We start from the raw sequence: 15,359 nt of genomic DNA on the forward strand, positions 1-15,359 counted from the left end.
GGTGTCTGAAAAGAGTAGTTAAAGGCTGAGCATTTTTAAAGGAATTTGGGAAAACTGGCAGTCATCATTTGGCAGACTGTATCTCAATTTACTGTATCTGACAGATGAAAGATACACATGGAGTGACAGTAAGTACCCTGGGGTAAACACCGATAATTTGTGAGTCCCTCTAAGAAACCTTTGTGATGTGATTGAAGTTTGCAACTGTCCAGAGTAGAGGTATCCATATACAAAATACATATTCTAAATGTATTTTAAAATATATATATTTAAAATAAACATATACTTAGTCATGTATCTATTCCTGAGATAAATTACACATAAGAATTCGATGGAGATACTATTGCCATAATGTGGCAGGTTAATTCACTTGTGTATATTATTTCTGCCTGATGAGAGGGCAGAACGTGTGCTAATGGTCACAGTTTCACAGTCTGCAACGTCCAATATGCCAGTGTACTGTACCATGACTCAGACCCTCTTGCGCACCACGTAACTTGGGTTTTCCGTGAAATGTTTGCCAGCGTTTCACTTTCTCACTGGGATTTGTTCTTGTACTGGGTATGTATCACTCAGACATCCTGTGTCTGTGATTAAGGGGATTTTTAGCCACCGCAGCTGCTGACAGCAGAATTGACTGCCTTGGCAATTGTGTAATAGTACAATTTTACTTCCACTTTTGATTTACTCAAAGTAGGATTAGGGATCAGCATTAAAATCAAGTGCCTGGCCACTGCAAACAGCATTCCCTGAGAAGCTGCCATGGATTTTTGCACTTAAAAGCATATTATGAAAAGAATCTTTAGACTTCACAGTGCACTTGTTATGGACAGCTATTTCTGAGGTTATTTGAGGACTTTATAATTGCTACCAGAGTTGACATTGTTCTTTATAAATGTAGATAAGTACAGCTAAAGCTGACAAATTGTGTATGTCAATGAAGTGATTGAATTACAGCTATCATTGTACCTTCAGATATAGCAGCACTGGTGTGAATTAGAACTAAGTGTGAAAACTCCAAGTCAGCAGAAGCAGAAGGATGAAGTCCACCATAATGCAGCAGCTCTGCACACTGCCCCCACATGCTTAAACTGCTTTTAATCCTCTCCCAAAATGGGCACAGCTGGAGCAGGGCTGTAACAGCTCTTACATGATGTGAGGAGACCGTTTTCCCAGCTCAGATTATAACAACACAGAGGGATTGTTTGAGACACTTTATGTAAGCTTCAGTGGTCCCAGATCTCTATTTAAAGTGTGCAGGGGGTGGTAGCTACATGCAGCCTGCCTGTGGGTAGGGCTTTGACTCCCATTTTTCAATCTCAGCAGACTCCACACACACACAGACACGCACATGGCAATTACAGGACTGAAACTCATCCTAAAGTAGGAATGGTACTTGGCAAACATCAGGCTGTCAGGTTTCCTCTTTACAGTGCTTTATGAGAGGTGGACAGGCAGCTGCTTTTCAGACTACCTTCATTTGGCAGCATAACCAAAAAACTCAGCTCTGATCTTTGGATCTAAGATGGTTACTACAGTTTCTAATTGGAGTGATCCATCTGTTGATAGGCAGATAACTTCATGTTCATGCTTTTGGGGATACACTGAGCTGCTGATCTGTGCATCTATCAGAGGGAGTGCTAGAAAGTTATTTTACGAACCATTTCTCAGGCAGGCCAGTGTTGCATAGACACCATAGACATTCAATGACAGAGTGCTTCTTTAAAATAAAAACTTTTTCCTTTTTTTTTAAATAAAAACTTTTTCCTTTTTTTAAATCTTACCATAAGGTATCTCTCACATGGGGGATCAGATCTCTCAGAATGGTTGCTCACTGTCCTGTGCCAACTGGAGTCTCCACTGCAATGGCCATACGAGTTACCAGTTGCAAGCCATCTTGCTGTCCAGCATGACGTGCAGTGTGGTGGAAACCATTACACAAGGGGTGTCCGAAATCACAAAGTACAGCGCAGAAGAAAAGGTTACGTGCGGGGCAGCATTAAGCCATCGCATGCATCACTTCCACTTCCTACGTCACCCACCCATTGCTATGGGAGTTTTGATGGACTGGTGACTGCAGCAAAAATAAGGGAAGTTGAGTCTGGGAAAGAGGGAGGATGAAGTTTCACGTAAGTGTTAGTCTAGCTGTTTGTATTCTTTCCTGTGGCAGCCAAATCAGGGATCAGAAGCTTGTGTGGCTTGGCAATAAATTAGCTCAAAATAAATGTCCCACCTCTGGACTTTCATGTCCACGACAGCTACATACAAACCTGGTTTAAATGATTGTGTACAAAATATTGTCCTACGTGAGTATTTTTGCATCTGCAGGAGCAGTTTGTGCTGGCTGCAAACATCCATGTGCAACTTGATTCCTTCTGCAACTGCCGAAGGAGCCGAACGGCATGAGAACCTCAGGGACACTCCACCCCAGATGTTACTCAACACACACACGTTTAGACATACAAAGGAGATGAGCTGCAGAAGGAGCTGCACAGTGGAATATGTAGAGCTGTCCAAAATTCCCATCTGGAGAGCTCCTGTGTATCAGTCTAACATGGAGGTGGCAAGACGTTCAGATCTGCTACCAAGACAGTCTGTTGTCTCAAACCAGCTCTACTGTCTCATCTGTGCCGATGACAAGCTGCAATGTTCCTGGACCACCAGAGGCTTAATGACTTTGAATGCACTTGGGTGTGCAGAGAGGCGCAGCCCCGATAGCCAGCTTTGCCACAGTTGTAACTATGGGACAGACTTGTGTTTCAGCTTGAGTTAGAATTCAAGTCTGTCAGCTCCTGACACTCTGAGACATTTTCCTGGTTTTAGCATTTGGAAGTCTCTGTTCTTGGATTACTGATTGAAAGAATTTATTCAAATTGAACACACTTCAAATTTATTCTGGTTCATAAAACTTCCCAGGAAAAATTGGAGTATTGCTCCAAAGCAATCAATCTGTGTTGCAGATAAGCTTTTATTTAGTGAAACCTATGATTTATCATGTTAAGGGAATCAATGGCCCCTGCAACATTCATAGCAAGGGAACCTTATAATGAGTTGTAATTTGGTTTAAATTATAACAGCAACCATTACATTAACTTTAAGCTTTTCTTCATCCTGATATTTGCTATCCATGGATTTCACTATTTGCATGTTGTCATGAATTGGAGGACAACAGGTAAATTCATCAAGCAGCCAAGGCTGACAGAGGAAGCAAGGCGGCCCCACGAAACCTCTTGTGATTATGCTCTTCTGATTTCTTTTGCAAAGGTAAATGGGGGTTGCATTGTGGCTGCTTCTTCTACTCTCCAGGTCCCCAGAGACACTGCCTTTCTGAAGTGCTGTTTTTTCCATCTCCAGTAACTGTCCAGGCCTGCCCCAGACCTGCCCCGTGGGATGCTGAGCCGCTGAGGTTCTCTGAGCTCTGCTTGACCATGGTGTCCACAATGAATAGTTTTAATACAGAATTTGAGAAGGGTAGTGGGCTTGTTAAGAATTGCTTCAGAGAAATGTTTCTATTACACACACTACCTCGTGCAGTCTCCTTTTCCCTCAATAAGGAGAAAAAGCTGACCAAGGGCCACACCTCCAAGAGAGTGTCCACAGGCGGTTTAGCCTATGTTTTACCAAGTCAAACAGCTCTCAAACGGTTCAGAGGCCTAGACTGGATGATAATGTGGCAGAGGGTGATTTGATGTAGAAAACAGAAGCAGCTGCTCCCAGCAACCCCAGCAGTGGAGCTGCGCAGCCTCAGCAATGCCTCAAAGAGTGTCTTCTCCGCCAGTCCAGTCAGCAGTAATTGTTGTAATAGGACATCTCGTTTCCTTGAGTTGGGGAGGAAAAAAGAAGAAACCATATTGCTGAGAAATGGGTTTTGAAATAAGAGAGAGAAGTATTTGGTAGCAGCCCCAGGTCAGCACACTCTGCATCTGGGGCTTTCACTTCAGGTTTAGGTTTCTGGGGATGAAGAACCCTAACTCCCTGTGTATGTAAGTGAATAGTGCCCACCTGAGTGTGGCTTCACTCCCAACTGAACAGCACTGAAACACTGAAATACCAATGAATATTTCATCTCCAGTTTAATAGCTGTCTGTGGGAATGGAGTGCAGCACTGTTTAATTTTTACCAGAAATAACCCCAAGCAAATCAGTACCAGCTGGTCTCAGCTCAGAGCTTTCCTGATCAGCATAAAATAGCATAGATGCAAAAATCTCACAAAGTAATAGCTACCCCCAGCTTGTCAGACTAACATTGTATATCAGTCTTTCTTTACAGCAATGCCCCCAGGGTGGTACCCACTGTTACTCAGAAGTGACAAGGTCGGGATCTCGGGCCCAAAATGTTCTCACCCACAGCTTTGGAGTTCCAGCAAAAACAGAACAAGAATTTCATCATGCTATTAAATTATGTTCAACCTCGCTAACCTCTGGTGATGAACGGTTCCATCTGCATTTAATGCTGCCAGCCTCTTTGCATCTGCATGAAATATAGTTATAATATATCTTAAGGACCTGTCAGGGAAAGAGCCACAGCATTTTTATGCAGGATAACTCCCTGAGGAAGAAATGGAGCCATCTCAACGCTTACTGCAGGAAAAAGCATTTGAGGTGGTTCAGTATGAGATGAGTCTCAGAAGGGCCCTGGGACCCACAGCAAACAAAGGGACATTGTTTCTGCCACACAGCCATCCCTGCTGAGGAGTGACAAGCTTCTGGAACAGAATCAGGATCTGAAACAATGAAATGGTGTGAAAGAAACCAATTTCTTATATTTCAATTATAGCAGTCCCCTCTCCCTTTCTCATGCTTACCAGTAAACAGGAGGCAGGGCCAACCCGTGCTGCAGCAGCACAGAAGTGATGGTGGCAGTGCTGTGCTGAGGCATAGCCTGTGGTCAGTGGACATGGGCAACACGGAGCTCATCATGGGCTGGCCTGCCCTGATGGGCAGCAGGACCACAAAGGGCTTGGGGGGAGCAGCCAGGCACCATGCTGATGGTATTTCATGGCTGCTTGGTAGTACTGACAGTGAGCAACACCATGTCGTCTCCTGCAGCCCTAGGGAAGCACAGTTTGAAAAGCTCATAAAGGTTATGCCCAACTTTTCAGGCCCTTGAGTCTCAAAGATAGGGATAAGAACTGGTTTTATTCATCCCACCAAGTTAGTGAACCCTTGCTACTTCTCCTTAAAGCAACTTGCTGTTTCTCAGCACCCCATTGAGGTCCATGTTCCACTCGCTCAGTAAGGTACTTAAAGAGCAAAATGGGTCACCTCTTTTTAATACATGTCCTTGCACAAGAGCAAGCTCCAGACTTGTTCCTTGACTCTCTGAAATAAGGAGTCCTCAAACTAATACAGCTCCTGCCATCAGCTAGGAAACAGAGAGGTGGGATCTGCTGTCCCACTTCCCCACATGCACTTCTGATTGCCTAAACTAAGCATCCACGGAGCTCCTGGCCATGAGCAATCTTTGCCACTTTGCCAGTCTCCTCCACCAAACCAAGGTGAAGCAGTGAAACTGCCACAAGTTCCAACTGGGAAGGGAGAGGGAATGTGGGGGGGAAGAGTGTTTCCTGCCTTGTAGCCCAGGTCAGACACAACCGGCTCTGCTCCAAGAGGGAAAGACAAGCTTGTTATGGCAGAATAAATGTCATACAAAGAGTGATGTTCCAGCCTGTGGTCCAGTATTATTCTTTTCTGCACTGCCTACATGTATGCAGACAACTTTCAGGTGAGAATGAATACTTGCCTCCAGCTGACATGGGGGAAAAATGGAGTTAATTAATCCCATTTCTTTGTCTGGGTTGCATTTCAAGCACAGGATTGGGTTTAGCCACACTGTTTCTGAGTGCCTCCTGTGATTCGAGAAATCCTGCCATGCCAAGCTCAGGCCTTCAGCAGGAATACATCCAGCTGGCTTTCACTGCATGTCCTGAGAGATGCCTCTTTAAAGTCCACCCTCTCAGAGACACAGTGAACTTTCCATTTAGCATTTTACTGTCTCGGCAACCTAAACCATAAATTTAATCCTGGCATGTCTGCAATCAGGATCTGTTATGATCTGCCAGATTCTGCTAGTCTGACCTGGGACTGTGTGTGAGATGTGAAGAGGTGCAGAAATGCAGGTGGTGGAAGAAAGAGAAGCAGCAGTAGTTTGACAGATGTTGTGAGCAAAGTCATTGCTTGGCATTATGGAGATGCATATTCCCTTCCATGGCATAGAAGGTTCTTATCCTGTAGTAGCAAAATCCTGAATATGAAACCTAGAGATGCAGTAATCACTCACTGAGTTTTTGGGAGAGTATTTGAACTACCTTGACTCAATCCTGGAATGAAGTTGCTTGTAATCTTCAAAAAGTAATGTCATACCATATCCATTGCACTTTACTGCAGAGGCTGTTGTGTGTGTCTTGCTTCTGAGTATTTGCAGACTACACTGAAGGCTTCCCTGACTCTGAGGCTGCATTTGTGCTAAGAAATAAAACCTGGAGGCCCCTTGGCATGGTTCCGCTTGTGTTCATACAGCCAAACTCTCATCACCGAAACAGATGGCTGCATCCAGACAGCCTGCAAGGACCCAGCCTTGTGCCAGCCCTCACCTTGGCCAGACACGGTGTGGGCTGCCCAGATCTCTCCTGTGCCAAGGACCTCTCTGACGATTTGGTTGCTGATCATGAGCTGGTGCTCAGGCCTGGGTTCTGGCTCCATTTTGCTCTTTGCTGTAGTCTAAAGCCTCACGTGTCATGTGGGAAGCCTTCTCTGACTTGAGTGGTGGGGTCCCATGGGGCAGGCTGCTCCCTGTATGCAGCATGTGGGCATCTGATGGCCCAGCTGGCTTAGGAGCATCATCGCTGCCATAAACCACAGCAGGGACAGTCGAGGGGCTGTTTCCTGGCATATATGTGTGCACAGGACAAGCGATTTATGATAGGAGAGGTTTTTCAGGGAGGTAGAGGAAGGATGGGCTGGAGATGAGGGCTTTTCTGGTAAAAGAGGAATTGTCCTGAACAGGAACTGTTGGGGTTTTAGAGGCATTTAGGGAATCACAAGAGGACATGTGTGTAGAAGCGGGTATGATGATGGTAATCTCCCAGCTCAAGTGACTGCACACCCAGGCTCGTTCCACTGGGGACTGAACAGCTACAACAGGAGCAGCCACAGGCTCTGGCTGCGGGGCAGGGGGTGGAAGATGAGAGATGAGAGGAGGAAAGGAAAGCCTGTGTAAGGAGCCAAGCTTATGCCAGGTGTTGAGGGTGTCTGTAAATGAGTCTGGAGCAGGACAGGATGGAACAGAGGCCATGTCAAGTTTCATGAAAAGCAAAAAGATTACTAATTCGTCCTCTTCCCCATCAAAGCTGTATGGTGTTTCCTCCTATTATCTCTGAGCCAAGCCCTGCTTCTCCCCTCACTGTCCTGTCCCACTTCTTTCTCCTAGTTTTTACTTTTCTTCCTTTTCTTCCTTCCGCCCTCCATTCCCTGTGCACTCCCCCTGCATGTGTTGAGCATCTACAACATGCTCAGGGAGGGGCAGCTTGGGGATACGTTGGTGAGACTGGGGTTTGTGACCCTCACTAAACCCCTCCCAAGCCTTATTTCACTGCTGGACTAATTGTGGCCAGTGCGTGTGCCAGCATGGTGGGCATGATACCACGATGCTCTGGAAGAAGATACTTGGTCATCCTTGCTGGGTTCCTTCAGCGGCTGCATCCACCCACTCTCCACTCTTCCAGCTTCCCAAAGAGACCTTATTGATTTTATGGGGCATGGGCAGAAACCTGTCAGGAGGGGTTTGTCACCCCTTTTTGCAAATCCAGCTTTCAAAAGCAGTGATTGATAACCACCTTTTACAGTGTGCAGGACCTAGGATTAGCACCCCAACCAATAGATGCTCAGACAAGGGAAGTTTTGGCGCAAAAGGTTGGTGGAGGGTGGGGGGGTGTGCTGAAAATGAGCATATTTGCCAAAATACATGTAGTTTTTTTTTGCTGCAGCAAGATTGTGAATTGACATAACTTCCCCTCTCAGCACAGAGGCACCCCAAAGGCATGCAAAGGGTTTGTGGCAGAAAGTGTTTCTGCTTGGCCATGTGGGCTCCTGTGCCTGAGAGGAGATTTGGCTAACCCTGAACATGATGCCATCTGCCAGATCCATCCACTTCTCCTTTGCTATCTGTGTAATACTCCTTTTATGTACCCACAGCAAATGGCAGACCACCTGTGTGTTTTATCTTTTAAAAAGAAACTCCCAACATGGCTGGCTCTGAAATGCAGGATTAGTCGTGGAAAGTTTTCTTCTGGACACAATGGGTTACGTTCCCAATGTCCAAAGTTGAAGGTGTACAAAGATCCATGCCTGGATTTAATTCATGCTGAGGCCATGGATGGCTCAGGCAAGAATGCATGCGATTGATTGTATATTTATAAGCTCCATGTCTGTTTTACTGCACTGACAGTAGGATGCAATTGTGCTAGGTGCTGTACAAACAAGATGAGAGAAAGCCATTTTAAATTGAAATACAGCTTTTTGTGGCTGGAAGTGCCAGTGGTTATTTCCACTCAGACGGAACGGTTTTGCCACCATTGCCTCTCTTTTGAGGTTATCTCTCTTTATATGGAGTGCCAGTCTCATCCCAGCTTTTCCAAGCTCCAGGGGTAGATGAAGTGTGTTATTTGTCAAGCTGACGGGAACATGAGCTGCCTTTCAGACGAAAAGCTATTCAAGGGAAATGACACCACCAATGCACTCTTTGCTGCAGAACCAGCAAACTCACATTGCTACTTGAAATTAAAAGAGTGAAGCATCACAAATCACCCAAATTCCTAGACATTGGAGAACCAGCCAAGTCCTGGATTCTCATGCACATTTTGGTTAGAGCTGTGAGCAAGCAGACTTTCTTTTTTGAGCAATTCCTCTAGAGCTAGACAGAGTTTTGTTTAGAACAAAATTATCAGTGTTTGATGACACATATCTTACATTCATCACAGCTATTTACTGATTCACTTCCCATGATTAATGGGATAGCAAATGATGAATGTTTAATGGAGGGCACTCCACAAATGGTCAACACAACTGCAAAATATTTAATGCTTCAGAGCAAGCAATGTACCTGGGAACGTCCCTTCCCTTGCCCTTGTATTTCTTTTTTTCTCCCATCCCTTGTGCTATATGCCATGGGAGTCTCTGGCTGTGCCTTGTCAATTGCTCTCCCAGCCCTGATTATGGTACAGTGGTGGGCATGGATGCCAATAGGATAAATGTAAATTTGGGATTTTTTGAAGGGGAAGGAAGGAGACTAGAGATAGCTCTGATTATAATTCAGTCTTCCTAGTTGCTGGTGCAAGAGCATTTTATCCTGTGTCTCTTTACATGGTACTAATTGTAGCTTTGCACACAGACTATTTGTGTTTATTGAAGCGGCTTTATGGGATAAGCACCTTCAACAAACTTCAGGCATGCACAATGAGGTTAATTTGTGGGTGCTTCAACGACCCTGAGAGACTCATAAGGAAATTTATTGGTTCTAGCATTGTTTGGCAGCTGCTCATCCACCTACTCCTGTTATTTGGCTTTTCTCTTCTCGGTCCTTTCCTCCATACTACTCCCCTGTGTCCCTGCCTGACATTGCTTCCCAGAAAGAGAGAGGCCAGACCGCTCCATGGGGAGGAGTCTGCCTATAAGGTAAAGGCACCGCCAAGCAAAACTCAATGACTAGTTAGGATATCGTGCAGCCAAGGAGCTGAACGGCTTCTGCCTGTTGAGATGTTATAATTCCCATTGACTTGCTGCTTACTTATTAAGCTGTATTTGAATCCTGTGGCTTAGACCAGAGAGCATATTTTCTACAGACAGTTGACTTAGTGAGTAGCAAGGTTGGCAAGCTACCAAGGGAAGTTGAACAAAAAGGTGATTCTCATTCTCCAAAGGCTGCAGAGCTGACAGCTGATAAGGTGCCAAGAACTTCCTAGCTCTCACAGATCTAGACTCCAAATGCACAGGACTCCTGAGGAATTTAGGAGTCTCTGTTAAGCCTGTTAAATCCCCCTGATGTTTCTAACAATAGCTTAGATTTTATCACTAATAAAAGAAAACTTGCAGTTCCTCTGGATTTAGTCCATCTTATCTCAACGGCTGAAAAGAGCTTGGGTAAAAGAATAAAAAACAAGTTTCATTTCTTTTGTCTTTCTTTTTTTCCTTCCTATCAGTGTATTAAGCCGTTCCCTTTGCGTCAGTCCAAAACAGACAAACACTCTGACATTTCAAATACTCTTGAGCATTTGAGATGCAGTGATTCAGAGGGTTAATGCTCTGGGACTGTGGGCACTCCTGTCACTGAGTAGGGGCAGCAGCAGCAGTTGTGCATTGAGCTCCTCAGCTATTCTATCTGTAGGAGTGGGAGTGGTGCCACTGGCATTGATGACAGCTCAGGTTAATTGAAGAGGGGACAGGCTATACTCTTTGACTGCCTGTGCCGTAGACCAGCAGCTGAAGATCAGAGCAAGCACCTACAAGAGATACCAGAGGAGCACAGAGTCACGGTATGGTTGATGTTTGAAGGAAACTGAATGCACAGATTTACTGGCAGCACTATTAAAACAAATAAAACCCCTCCCTGCGAATCTTCTGTTCGCTTCTGTCCCTCCTGCATCCTCTTCCCAGATATCTGCCAAAGTGTTGCTAGTTTTTCATGAGGAATGTTTCCATCAGGAAATTAAACTTTGGCTATTACAGTTCACATGTTAAAGGCTCATGCCAGTTAGTTTAACCACCACAAAAAAATGTGTCCTGCTCCTATGGCAAAGAGGAAGGTGAGGAAGAAGATTGTCTTAGGAAAACCCTCCCCAAGCCTATTGTGAATTCCATTTGAAAAGGGTGTTTACATTGCATTTAGAGCAGCATTTGATGAATATAAAACAAAGAAATAGCCACAACTGTTCAAGGTGAAACTCTGGAATGACTTTTCAAACAACATGCTATGATGAGGTTGATCCATCTATATAGAAGCACAATCTTGGGGACTATGGGAGGGGTTTAAACTTGGAGTTTAGAAACATTTCCTGATATTTTCTTTCCTTTAGTTAGAAAGAGGAAAAACCCCACAGCCATAAAGGACAACAGAAAACCACACTAGTTTCTTTTGGGAGTTTGCTTTATTTTTAGAAGCCTGACTGACCTCCAAATGTTTGAAGTAAAATGTTTACATGAATATTTTAGGAGCACTGCTTTTTGCTACTGTCAATTCCAATTCTGCTTCAAGAACTGTAGTCATGGGCATCTCTTACTCTAAGGAACAGAGCAGGATTTCAACCCTAGTCTGAGGAGCTGAGCAAACAGGCTGGGTAACTTACTCTAGTATCTATTCAGTAAACAACCTAGGTGTGTGCATAAAGCTTAGCATGTGCATGAACGACACCAGGCTCTATTAGAATGCTGGCTGCATTCCAGTGTTTCCGGATCTGTTCTGTTTACATATACATTATACACATTTGTTGTATATGCAATGCATTCACACACATATATAGCTATATATACAGACACTTGCCTGTTGGGTTACTTCTGTGTAATATCGCTATTTACTTTTGCTTTCTCTCATTTTGGGAAAAGCAGCCAATCTGAGAGGAGTTGATGTTGTTACAGGTTGGATAATTGGATCCAGTGGCTGATCAAAACACAGTTCTGCAAATATCCCAGAAATTCAACAATGAACCCTTTCAGAAAATATTTCATTCTCAGCTGCTGTTGGTTGGAAGATGGTGTCATCAAGGTAAACATGTTTTTTGAATCCTCTCTGTCCCTAGCTTGTCTCATGTGAACAGTGCTCTTACCCGTTGTGGTACCAGAAGTCAAAGTCATACAACAAAAAGCAGCTAAGATCCAATTTCAATGGGGGCTCAAGGACCCACTTGCATTAACCCAATTTCCCAATTTTGGAATGAAGGCTTTGCAAAATTCCTGGTTTTGCTTAACTTCATGTATCTAAGTGGTCCCTCAAAGACAGAAGATTTGCCCGGGCTTAAGATCAGCATGTACACACATGATCTGCTAGTTTAGGACCATACAAGGGCTGATAATCTAATTACACATTCATATTTGATAGAAACATTCAGGAACACGGACACCTTCTGATCATGAAGTTCATTTATCCTGGCGGAGCAGCATGTCATATGATCTCTTCCCTGACCTTACCAAGCTCAGGATAGCTCCGTGCTAAAGAAGTTCTGGCTTTCGACTCTAATTCTTGAGGAGTTCTTGAAGCAGGTCCTGAATGTGCCTCCTGATCCCTTTGATTGCCTTGAGTGATTCAGGATTTCTCAGAAGAGAAACATTTCAAAGTACTTTTAAATCAAGCTTTACCACTTTTCTGTTCATGCACACTCAAATGGCTGAGTCCAAAGCCATATAGTACAGGCATGCCCATGTGGCTCATCGTATTTTCAAATGAATGTCATTCATTTTAAAATGATAACACCTAAAAGTATGCATATGTAGAACAGGGAGAATAATTCATAAGTAATAATCATTACATAATGATTTGGTTCAGCAATACACTGTCAATTAACACATGTAGCAAAGTGCTTGGGTTTCCAATTAATAGAGCCCAGATCAACTATCTAAGAGCACTGCTCTTGACATTTGATCAGTACCACGTTTTGAGTTCCTGGAGAAGTCTTAAAGGTTAGTGCTATATTTCATTCTTCTGAGCTCTGCATTCAAAAGCTCAGTTCCCTGAAGCATCACCTGGTGCCAAGGAAAGGCAGTCATTATTTAAATCACATTCTGACATAAGCTGTGCTGAAGTTTCACTTGGCATCTTCTTCTCAGGCAAAATCAGTACCTTCAAGAATGGTTTAAATCAGATGAAGTACTTTTGCATACAGGTGCAAGAAGAGTAGAGAAGAGAGGGATATGATGAGCCCTGGATTGCAACTTGGCCACCAAAAGGAGCAGATGGAAAGAAATCCAACTGGGAGGGCAGAAGCGGAGGTAAAAGGTCATTTTCTATCCCCGGTAGCACAATCTGAGAAGCAGAAAAACAAAACAAGAAATTGGGCGTTTGAGGTACAGGAAGAGGACTTGTAGGAGTGCCATGGGTGGAGGGATAACTGCCCTGCTTAAGCCAGTTATTGGGCATTGGGACACCATGTGAAACCCTGCTCTGGCCCTAGTGTGCAGCGGCAGTGCAGCACCAACCTGGCTGTAGAGGGAAGGATGATGGGGTAACTACTAGGGACAACTTTGTGTGTGATTTGCTCCTTCTCCAGAGCGTGAGATGGCCCGGGGAGAAAGCCTTCAGAACAGCACCAAGGTATAAACAACTCTTGTCTGCACCCTGGGAGGAGCTAAGGAAAGAAGCTTGTGCTGAGCACCTGCTATATATGTGGGGTGACTCCTGCCCCAGGCTGGGGGAGACATAGGGGAAGCAGAATGGCAATACCTGTATCAGAAGGTTGAATCCCTGGCACAAGAACTGAAGAGACTCTTGTGAAAGGACAGTGGGAGAAACTGTGTCTGACAACTATTCCTGATAAAACACTAAGGAAGAGTATTCACTATGATCCAAAGCCTGATCTGCTGAGAACTGACGGGAAGCAAAGCTTGTCTGTGCTTCTGGCAAGCTGCATGCTAGCTGAAAACAATAGACTGTCCTACAGGCCATTCTCGTGATTCACTGGATGACATAGTTGTTGTCCCAAAACACTGTCCTTTGGGGATTAGAAGACAAAATATGTATGTGCAAAGACTAAAAATACCTCTGCATCCCTTGTGACTGCCTGACAAAAGGACAGCTTCAGCAGATGTACCTACGCAGCATGTCTGGGTCCTGCAGAGAAGACACTTCTCTGTGCTTGCAGTGTTCATCATTACACAGTAAGAGACTGTTAAAAATAGCCTGTACTACACGTCTTTTAAGATCAGTCAAGGAGGACTTACAAAACCATCCCAGGTGCCTTTTTACACATGCAGCTGTGTATGTGTTGTTTTTCCTTGTTTATACAAGTTGAGAAGTGATTGAAGACATAATTTGTAGCATGGTGTAAGATATAAAATAAATAATCAGGTGTCCCTAAATACCTGATTTTTAACTCTGCTTCTAAGGTGGGATCTGATGTTTACTGCAATGTGGAGAATGAGATAGTAGGGGTATTTTAGTTTGTCAAGCAAAGCTTTGCCAGCTTTATTGCTATCATCTAGTAAATAAAACAAGCCATGTTATTGAAGCAGTTGTGTCTAATAGCGGGGTTGTTTTATTTTTGGTTTTGGTTTGTTTTTATAAATATAGGATAAAGAGCTTCAGAATAATAACTTTTGGATTTCATACAATTGCACTGCAAAAATATCTTTAGTACCTTACTAAAAGTGGTGATGAAATCCAAAACAAGAAATGGGATGAATATACGAATTTACAAGGCTATAATGGCCTGAGCTGGGAAAGGAGCTGCTGCTGTATTTGAATATATAGTCCTAATGAAAGAATAAAGAATCAAGAAGCCTGTAGAAGCAGGTATCCTTTCTCACTGATCCAGACTCTTAACACCTTAACAAAGTTCACACTTTCTGTGAACTTTGAAAGAAGAGTTTCAAGTAATAGTGATGACATCTGGTTTGTTGTTTGTGTTCCTGAAACTTCTTGCCTGTAACTGCACAGAATAATCAGATTGCACTCTTGGCTGCTTGCTTTTAAATTAGCATTTCAAGTCAAAATAGAGAATTTTGTTAACACAGTCACAGAGTGGCAGACTTTTAGGTTTCGCTTTCACTCCTAATGCTAAAAATTCTTCAAAGCCTTAGTCTTCTCAAAAGAATAGTTAAAAGGAAAAAAATGGGGTTGAAGTGCTTGCAGAGGCAGCTTTTGCAGAAGAGAAAGCTCCTGTGTCTAGTCTGCTTGTGCAAATCTAGCCCCAAGGTAAGTTTTTAGTCTCAGCCAGCCTCAGTATCTTATCACACCATAAATGGATCCACCCAGGCTAAATTGATGTGCATCACAGGAACAGGCTTTCACAGCTCACAGGGCTGCTGACAGCAATGAACTGGGCAGAATGAGAAGCTTCCATGCCTGAGCTATCAGCTGAGTGCCCTTTATCAGCTCTGGATTCACACCAGACTGAAGGTGCTAAGGAAAAGTGATAAGCATGTGAGGAGTGGTTGTACACCCATCCTCACAGACTCTCACTCTCTCCATAGAGACACACAGACATATATTTATGTGTGCCTATATAGATGCTTATATAAATACATCATATTGCTTCATAATAACACCATTTACATGTCTTATATATATGTAGTCTATAGTATATATATTTTATGACTACTTCTCTCTTTATATGTCTATGGGTGTCTGTCTACGTACACACACACACACCCATAACC

The 15,359-nt window shown here is 43.8% G+C and overlaps 2 long non-coding RNA genes across 3 annotated transcripts in view; one reads left to right on the top strand and one right to left on the bottom strand.

Moving 5' to 3' along the window:
- Positions 1–15,359, bottom strand: part of LOC134173844 (uncharacterized) — a 68,360-nt gene that overhangs the window by 16,861 nt on the left and 36,140 nt on the right. The window lies entirely within an intron of this gene.
- LOC134173886 (uncharacterized) lies at positions 12,567–14,212 on the top strand. The gene is made up of 2 exons (XR_009968432.1): positions 12,567–12,974; positions 13,253–14,212. It is a non-coding gene; the product is annotated as an uncharacterized LOC134173886 (long non-coding RNA).

Source organism: Pezoporus occidentalis, unplaced genomic scaffold (assembly GCF_034315485.1).
Source record: "Pezoporus occidentalis ecotype Australia unplaced genomic scaffold, CSIRO_AGI_Poc_V1 ctg56, whole genome shotgun sequence".
Taxonomy (NCBI): Eukaryota; Metazoa; Chordata; class Aves; order Psittaciformes; family Psittacidae; genus Pezoporus; species Pezoporus occidentalis.